This window comes from Schistocerca nitens, chromosome 3 (genome assembly GCF_023898315.1).
Source record: "Schistocerca nitens isolate TAMUIC-IGC-003100 chromosome 3, iqSchNite1.1, whole genome shotgun sequence".
In the NCBI taxonomy this organism is placed as follows: Eukaryota; Metazoa; Arthropoda; class Insecta; order Orthoptera; family Acrididae; genus Schistocerca; species Schistocerca nitens.
Genome location: NC_064616.1, coordinates 292,704,802 through 292,714,863, shown reverse-complemented (window position 1 = coordinate 292,714,863; position 10,062 = coordinate 292,704,802). Strand labels below are relative to the sequence as shown.

The 10,062-nt window shown below is 40.8% G+C and overlaps 1 long non-coding RNA gene across 1 annotated transcript in view; it reads left to right on the top strand.

The window, feature by feature from the left end:
- LOC126248271 (uncharacterized) overlaps nt 1-10,062 on the top strand; it is a 313,391-nt gene that overhangs the window by 195,370 nt on the left and 107,959 nt on the right. The gene's annotated exons all lie outside the window — the stretch shown is intronic.

Here is a 10,062-nt window from a genome sequence, read left to right as displayed (position 1 = left end):
GACCCTGAGGAGAAGTACATTTCTATTATGTCCTGATACAAACATCGCTACTGCAAAAATCCTCTAGTAGGGGACTTGAGGAGATGCATACTGCTACTATGTTCTGACACAGCTGTTGGCTACTATAGGAGCTCTAGTGTGGGCCTTTAGGATATGTTCACCCTTATTACTACATTCTACCACAGCCTTCAGCTACTACAAGCACTCCAGTGTGGGCCTTGCAAGTCTTTGCTACAAATGCTAGTTCCCGTTGTAACCCTGAATGTTGACCATTCCACCTGGCATGCCCTGTATATTTACAAATGGTAGGCCTGAAATGAAACCATTGCTTTTCTCCCCTGTTTTGTTGATGTTGGGCTTTGTACGTACTGCCATTACCTTGCTTTCTCCTCTACTTTGATAGTGGCTCCAGTTGCTTCAGGTATGTCACATTGAGCTGAAGAAACTCATTAATGTTTAGATACCATTGAGCTTCATGGAAAGCATTTGACACAGTGCCTCCTGTAGTCTGATAACAAAGGTATGAGCATATGACAGAGTAGGTTCCCAGATATGTGAGTGGCTCACCTGTACGTTGTCCTCACTGGTGAGTATTCATCAGAGAGAAGGGTATTATCCAGAGTGCCCCAGGAAAGTGTGATGGGACCACTGTTGTTATCTGTATACATAAATGGTCTTATAGACAGGGTGAGCAGCAGTCTGTGGCTGTTTGTTGTTGATGCTGTAGTGTATGGGAAGGTGTTGTCACTGAGTGACTGTAGTATGACACCAGATGACTTACACAAAATTTCTAGTTGATGTGATGAATGGCAGCTACCTTTAAATGTAGAAAAATGTCAGATAATGCAGATAAGCAGGAAAAATAGTCCCGTAATGTTCAAATACAGCATTAGTAGTGTGCTGCTTGACACAGGTATGTTGATTCGATATCTAGGTGTAATATTGCAAAGTGATATGAAATGTTTATCTTGTCATAAAGACTTCATTTTTATTGTCTGTATGGATTTTAATTCCCATTTACTTTCACAATCATCAGTTATTTTGCTGCCCAAACAGCAAAAGTCATCTACTGTTAGTGTCTCATTTCAGAGTTTAATTTGAGTCCTTTGCCATCTCTGGAAGAGTTACAATGTAATCAGTATCTTACAAAAGTTTTATTTCTTCGCCCTGAACTTTAATTCTGTTTCAGAAGTTTACTCAATGTACAAGTTGAATAACATGTAAGATAGGTTACAACCCTGTCTCTGTACGTTCTTTCAAATACTGCCTCTCTTTCTTGTCCTTGAACTCTTAAAAGCTGCAGTTTGGTTTCTGTACAAGTTGCAGATAACCATTTGCTCCCCGTATTTTATCTTTATTAATATCAGAATTTCGAAAAGTTTATTTCAGTCAGTATTGTCAAAAGATTTCTCTAAATCAACAAATGGTACAAATGTAGATTTACCTTTTTTCAGTCGAAAATACCTCAGTTTCCTGTTTTTACAGATTGTTCGATTTTTGATATGCATGTTTCTTTCTAGTCTCTGGCAGAAACAAGCACGGATTGTTACTGTAGTTAAGTGGTGAATCATTCATAAATGCCACATTCTTTGCCAGCAGTTGGTGTGTTGGTCTAGCCACTTGTAGTCGGAAGTGTGATTAAACGTTTTAAATTAATCTTTTCATCACTAGTCCACCTTTTTAAGTAGACCCCTGTAACTGTGACACAAGCTGGAGCGTCTCATCAGCCTGATGAGACAATTCTGTATAACAACACAATCTTCTACATAAGATGACAATCAGTTTCTTGTTCAAAACAGATAAATCCCAAGTTCTAAGTATTGTAATTTCCCTGAAACTATAATCAGATTCTGAAAAGTGAAATTCCAGTGAAGTCTCCTCTTTTAGAACTATGATACTAGCTGCAGAAATTACCATAGTTCTTTTTGAAAATACAACATTGATAGCAATATCTTCGTAACTTCCTGGCAGATAAAAACTGTGTGCCAGACTCGTACCTGAGCACAGAACCTTTTGCAGGCAAGTTCTCTGCTAATTAAGCTACTCAAGTTCAATTCATGATCCATTCTCACAGCTTCACTTTCGTCAGTATCTCAGAAGAACTTCTGTGAAGTGTGGAAGGCATGAAATGAGGTACTGGCGCGCTCGCTGTGTGCGTGCGTGCGTGCGCGCGCATGTGTGTGTCAGTTGAGACACATTCTCAGATAGCCCAGTCAGTTAAGCAGTTGCCCAGAAAACAAAAGATCTTGGTTGGGGTTTCAGTCCGGCACAAAGTTTTAATCTGCCAGAAAGGTTCACATCAGCATATACTGTGCTGCAAAGTAAAAAAAATTGCCCTAGGCTGTGTCTAAGCCGTGTCCCTACAATATCCTTTCTTCCAGGAGTGCTAGTCCTGCAAGTTATGCGTGAGAACTTCTGTGAAGTTTTGAAGATAGGAGGAAGTAAAGCTATGAGAATGGGTCGCGAGTTGTGTTCGGGTAGCTCCATTGGTAGAGTACTTGCCCATGAATGGCAAATGTCGTGGGTTCGGGTTGAGTCTGGCACACAGTTTTAATCTGCCAAGAAGGAAATTCATTCTGGAATATCTTTGCAATTTATATAGCTGCGAATAGAGACTGTCATTCAGTGAGGACTTTTTCACAATTCATTTGGACAAAAACAGAATTCAGACATCTTAAACAGTTCAGGAAATATCTAAGGTGAACAACTTAGCTCACTGACCCTGTATATAAATGCCATAGCAGATAACAGAAGCACCATAAGGCTGCTCGCAGATGATGCTGTTGTGTTGCTAGAATAGTATAGTGAATTGCAGGAAGAGCTGTGTTGGATTTACACTTGGTTCAGGAATTGGCAGCTGACCCTAAACATGAATAAATGTAACACATAGTGCATGAACAGATGAAAAGGCCCATTCTTGTACAATTATGGGTGTTGAATAAGCACTGAAAACAGTCGCATCAATTAAATATATGAGAGAGTGCATACAAAGTAATTTAAAGTGTTATGACTGCATAAAACTAATTGTAGGAAAGGCAGAGGCCAGACTGAAGTTTGTTGGAAGAATCGTCAGGAAGTGTTGTCCACCCATGAAGTTAGTAACTTACAAACTCTTGTTCTAATATTACTAGAATATTGGTCATCAGTCTAGAACCCTTGCTGGGTAGGAAAGATAGAGGAAATAGAGAAGATCCACGAAAGCAGTGCATTACATCCTAGGTTCATTTAGTAAGTGTAAATGTGTCCAGGTGATGTTCATCCAAATCCAGTCACATGTTACAAGAGACGCATTGTTTATCATGGTGTAGTATACTGTTAAAATTCTGTGAACACATTTCTAGAAGTGTGAACTGTTATATTGTTTCCCCCTACTATATCATGATGAAAAAAATCATGAAGGTAACCTGTGAGAGATTTGAGCTCACAGAGGCTTACTGATAATTATTTTTCCTGCACAACATTTGTGACTGGAACATTAAAGGGGGGGGGGGGGAGGAGGAGGGGGAGGAATGTTAGAGTGGTACACAAAGTACCACACACCATAAGATGACTTGCAAAGAATGGAGACAGGTAATGAATAGTAAAAACGGCACAAATGCTACTGGTAAAGTAAATTTAGCTTTCAGCCAACAAGGCCTTTGTCAAAAATAGATAATGCGCGCGCGCGCGCGCGCGCGCGCACACACACACACACACACACACACACACACACACACACACACACACACGACCAGTCTCTAGTCTGGAGCCAATTACATTGTTACATTCCATTCTGGATTTTCCATTGTTTGGTAAAGTAAACAGTGTTTTGAAAATGAAGTTTCTTGTATGCATAAAATCGAATATTTAAAATGAGTGTGCATTACTGTTTTTAACAAATGGTTGTGATTTATGGACATTTTAACTGAAAAATCATTCAAAAACTGAGGTTAATCAGCAGTGGAGGAGTGCATGTTGGGAATCAGTTGTAGACACACAAACCAATGAATATAATGAACTGGAATCTGAAAATACGATCATAATAAAAATGCTAAGCAGGTGAGCAGGACATGTAGGTAAGTATATAGATGGTAGATGGGCCAAGGAAGCTCACTGCTGGATTCAAAGATAAGAAAATGACCTAGTTGATGGTGTAATGAAAGGTAGGTAGGTAGCATTACACAACTTGCAGGAGCAACATATGTGAAGAATGCAGCACATGAAGAACTGTGGAGGAAAACTTTATCCAGCAGTAGGTTTCAAGTGGATGACGGTGGTAGTAGTAGTGATCAAATAAATATTAGTATCTAGCAAAATGGCAATAACAAAGGGTTGTGAATTGATTTAGTCTCATGTCTGAAAGATAATGAAATATTTTTCTGTTAGTAAGAAAATTTCATTTTAGTTCCCATGTGGTAATTACCTCCCAGGTTGGAAACAACTGGAGTAGATGATGAATTTATTCCTCTCTGTGAAGATCTGAGTTCTCACTCATCAACAAGATCACAGTGAAGGAAATCAGTGGACAAGGAAGTACACTGAGGTGACAAAATCCATGGGATAGTGAGATGCATATATACAGATTGTGCTAGTGTCACATACATGAGTACAAAAGGCTAGTGCATTGGTGGAGCTGTCATTGGTACTCAGGTGATTCGTGTATGAAGATTAATAATACAATTATGGCCACATTACAGAAATCAACAGATTTTGAATGCAGGATGTTAGTTGGATATGGGATATCAATTTGGGAAATCGTTTGGGAATTCAATATTCTGTGATCCAGTGTCATGAGCGTACCAAGAATACCACATTTCAGGCATTACCTCTCACTATGGACAATGCAGTGGTCATGGCCTCATTTGCATAGATTTGTCAGTGCTAATAAACAAGCAACACTGCATGAAATAACTGCAGAAATCAATGGGGACATGATGATCATATCCATCAGGACAGTGCGGCAAAATTTGGCGTTAATGGGCTATGGTAGACAGACGTGAGTGCCTTTGCTAACAGCCCATCATCACCTACAGCACCTCTCTTGGGCTCGTGACCATATCTGTTGGCCCCTAGATGACTAGAAAACTGTGGCCTTCTCAGACGAGTCCTGATTTCAGTTGGTAAGAGATTATGGTAGGGTTTGAGTGTGGTGCAGACCCCACAAAGCCATGGACCCAAGTTGACAGCAAGGCACTGTGCAAGCTGGTGGTGGCTCCATAATGGTGTGGGCTGTGTTTACATGGAATGGACTGGATTCTCTGGATATTTGGCTACTTGGAGACCATTTGCAGCCATTCATGGATGTCATGTTCCCAAACAAGGATGGAATTTTTATGGATGACGATGTGCAATGTCACCAGGCCACAGTTGTTTGTGACTGGTTTGGAGACTATGCAGTGAGTGCATGCCACTACGAGCTGCTGCACTACGCCAGGCAAGAGGAGGTCCGACACAACATTAAGAGGTATCCCAACTTTTGTCCCCTCAATGATGTAGTGTGACTACTTAACAAGAAAGTTGACACTGGGGAAGTATGGTAAAGTTCATGGTATAAGTAAATCCCCTGTTGCCATGAAATAGTGGTTGAGGTAACTGCTTGTGATATGCGGGAAATCCAGGATTGGGTCATATTGTGGTACAAATATTTAATTTTCATTACATACTCATTATACTGTAGGTTCAGCATAACTGAACAGTTTCTGCTGTCATTTCATGTTACTGCGTCTTCACTGATTTCATCCCCACCAATTCATTCCACTGCATGTAATTCATTTCCTGTGTATCTGTTATAGCAGTGTAAGACTTTTCACTCTACTGAGTCCATTTATTCCCCCTGTGGTGCAATTGGCACATGCACTATGTAGTGGAATTGTTCCAGGATTGTAGGTGGAAACAACAGTGACAATGAAAGTTTCAGACAAGCCTGGAGGCAAACTCAAACAGCCTAATGAGTACAACAAATGCTCGAAATATGCAGGAAATCCAATTTGAGTCCCAGTCTTGTGCAATTTTCAGTTGTCACTACATATTCGTAGTTTGAATTCTGAAAGTCACAAAGGATCCTATGTTACAGACACAAAATGACAGGAAAACAGTTGAACTGACAATGAAATTCTAGTAGCAGACAAGATTTGAAAACATAAGATGAGGGAGCAGATGACTATTTAAAAATATGTGCATTGGGGAACATATTCAAGTGTGCTGCAATTTAGATCTGTTGTAATAATCTATAATACTCAATGCAATCTCAGATTATCATACAAAGTATTCTTCTGGTATATAGGTTGGGCAAAGTGCAGTGATCTACAAGGGGATAACATAAAAATAAAGATACTTTCATTTTTTTTTTTTTTTTTATAAACCACAGCCTTTCACTGTCAGGCTAGGAACTGACCACCTTGCCCTTGTGAACTATACATCCATTTCAGGATAAAAGATTCCAGATTGCAAACTTAAACTAGACCATAGGTCATAACTCATTTTGTTAACCATATTTTGTATAATGCCATAACTGTGTCAAGTAGCTCATGAATTGACAGCATGATGCACTGTTGATTATGATTTAATAATTGCACGAGGATATTCAAATTGCCAGCACTGTTACTGCTTGCAAATAGGTGTTGGTCAAGCAGTGGTATCATGCTTGACCTGATTGCACATTTTCATTCTAATTGTCACAAGCATAATACATTGCAACAATTAACAACAATCGAGGCATCCAGAAGCAAAATGCAGTGAGTGGACAAGAACATTTTTTTTTTCTCCAGGAAGCTCAAAATAATTCTTACTTCCTTCGTATGGCAGAGATTTGAAATGCTTTTTCATCATAGACTTATATTTCCTTAAGGAGTATATTTCTGACAATTCCTGAAATATTCGGCTTATTTACAGAGTTTTGCTTCTGTAGAGATGGGTGTGCACCACATAACAGTAAAGACACCTAATACTGGTACAAAGGAGAAAATAAAATAATTCAATGGCTATAATTGATTGTGATTACAAAGTATGTGGCATTGCACAAAAATTTGAAAGTAGTTGAAATGTCATGAGCTCAAAAATCCTGTACTGTCTCACCCTGTCTAAATTAAATTGACTACTTCTGTATGAATTTCAAAGCCTGAGTCCTCAGCATTATTCACAGCTTTTTGATGATCAATGATATTGTTGTAGAAAGCAAGATTTTTGTTTTCTTTCAAAGTCTGCCCAAAATGCTTTTTAAGCAGATCAGTAGCCCTGATTCTGATAACATTTGGTTCCATGAATGAGTAGGCTTTGCCTCATCTGTATATCCCCCTTCTGCTTTTCCAGTTTGGATAACATTTGGTTGCATGGACAAGTAGGCTTTGCCTCGTTTGCATATCTCTGCTCCTTCACTAAGGTCCATCCTGCAGCCCTCTTCACCTTTTACTAGTTGGCTTCCATGTTTACTTTTGGTGATGTCAACCAGTTTCACAGGGCTAAACCTGAAGTGCTGCTGAGTAGGTGGCTTAGTGACCCCAGCATGTGCATCCTTCCAACACTTATTGTTGACATATGCTCCTAATTGGAAAACTACTCCATGATCCTTGCACACTTAAGTAACTCACATGGTGGGGTAACTGTGACTTTAGACCTAAGAAACGTTTCTGTTCAACCACAAATTCTGCCACAGAAGCAGTCACCATCACCCCAGTTGCCAATCAGTATCCACTACTGGCAGCGGAACAGAGCAAGACCGTGCGAACTGCCGAAAACCAACACACTGAAGATGAAGCCAGCTCCTGTCTTGGCACTCCCTGCCATACAGTCAGAGCATCGGCTTTCACCCATCATCATGGAAGTTAAGAACAACTATGAAGGTTTCCTGCAGCACCTCAAACAGTGGATGGCAGACATTTTCATTGTGAGGGCTACAGGAGTTGTGTGAGTCCAACTCTCAAATGTTGAAGACATCTGCTCACAAGCAAGGCAGTAGAGCTCTCGAGCCCTCTCTACACTTATTTTGTTGCCCTAGATAACCCTGTCAAGGCAGTCATCAAGAGTTACCCAAACTGCATGAACCCTGATCTCCAAAAAAGTCCTGGAGGACATAGGATTTGGTGTGCGCAGTGATGCACAGCAAATCCACCCAGGCACTGAGTCATCTTCTTCCCTGATGAGTGCCAACAGTAACCAGGAGAACAAGAAGTTCTTTTCAGTGAAGAGGGTGGCACACTTGTGTCACTGCCGAGCATCTGCGGAACAAGAAAGGCTCGCTCAGTGCTTCCACTGCCGAGCGGTGGGACGTGGGGCTCGCCACTGTACCTTCACCAAGGCACACATGAGGGTGTGGGCTAACACGTCAGCACAAGGTGCTCGTTACCTAAGACACGTGAATGAACAAATGCCAGACAACACCTCAACACTTGGGGCCAGCAGAAGACAGCACCCATGTGGTGGCATCAAATGTGTAAGGGCGAGTACACGAGAAGAAAACTGAGATCAACCCCTAGGAGGAAAATCCACTGCCCTGATGAAACCGTCACAGTGACAGGCGTCAGTAGCACAAGCACTACCAAAGCCATCCATGTCAACACTGCACCCTGCCACCCCACACCATCACTCATGGCCAATGGAGACCTGGCCACACTCTTCACCTCACAGTCTGCAATGCTTGAACAGGTCTCACACCTTGCTGAGATGCTGTGGAGAGTTTCTGAGGCAGTGATGTCTGGTGCCCAAGCAGTACAGATATCTACACAACAGGTGAGACCATACACTTACTACTGACACATCCATATTCGAGCTTTGATGTCACACCAACTTGGCCTATATTACACTGTCTGCACTGCTTCCAGGTGCAGACGACACGAAAAACCTGAAGTGGAAACATAGGAGACAATCAAAAAAATTTCTATTGCAGAATCTGGGGGTGAACACCATATGCCAGTACTCCAAAACAATAAGGCAGAGGTGAGAGAGGTGAAAAGAAACTCCCCAAGAACTTAATGCATCACGGTGTAAGGTCCTGTTTACAGGTACACTGATAATGAAGTTCTTATTTATTTCCATGCAGTGAAATAGAATAAAATACGAGAGTTGACAACAGAATCTTATCTCATGCGTTTTGCTTCGTTTCTCTTCAGGTCAGAAAGATTTGTTGATCTTTGGTGGCTTTTCCGTCTCGAACTGATTGTACACCTATTCCATCATCAACATCCTTGATTATGGAGGAAATGATAAAGCACTCTTTATGCAACAAATACACCATAAACATTGCCCATGCACTCACAAAGAAGCCAAGTGAAGCCAAGAAAAAGGTGCCAATATGACTAGGTAATGGCCAGCGTACTACTGCTTTTTGTTTTATGGTAGTGCGAAGTAGGGACAACTTGACCAAGCCACTACACACAAGCTAACATTCATGAAATAATAAGCTGGAAAAGCAGCATTATTCAGACAAAATACATAATGTGTACAAAGCAAGTGTTGCATCTTAAAACCTTCCTCCGATGAACCCCTTGAGTGCGGCATTGCAAAAGGTCAATGAGTTTATAGCATTGGACGCCACATATATTGTCTACCATGCAACCAATATATTGGCTGCTATTGGCAACTGGGGATGGGAATGGGGGTATCCAATGCTGAGCATAAGGTTAAGGAGCATAGTTGAACTGCTTAGTCAACAAGTAATTCGCAACAGTGTTACAGCACTAGTGGTGTTCATACAAAGCAGGGCATTTGCTATGATAAACAAAGCAAACATTGTATTATATCTACAAAAACAGTTGCCAAAGTTGACATTTTGCCAGAAAGGAGCCCAAGGAATTTTGCAGAGTGAGAAAGAAGTGGCAGATGAATGTTAGCATTTCTGCCAGAAGTGGCAGATGAAATGTTAGCATTTCTGCCAGATGGGTCAATGGAAGGTGTGGTGTCAAATACACTCGACTGTGTGGACAATTTGCACCAGGAGTACAATGATGATGATGATGATGATGATAACGTGCTTAACAAGTGAAAGTGATATAGAAACAAGTGTTAAGTCTTGTAGTTCATCATCCTTGTTGGACAGAAAGCCACAAATACCATCTCCAGCAAAACGCTGTAAAGGACAATTGTCATAAA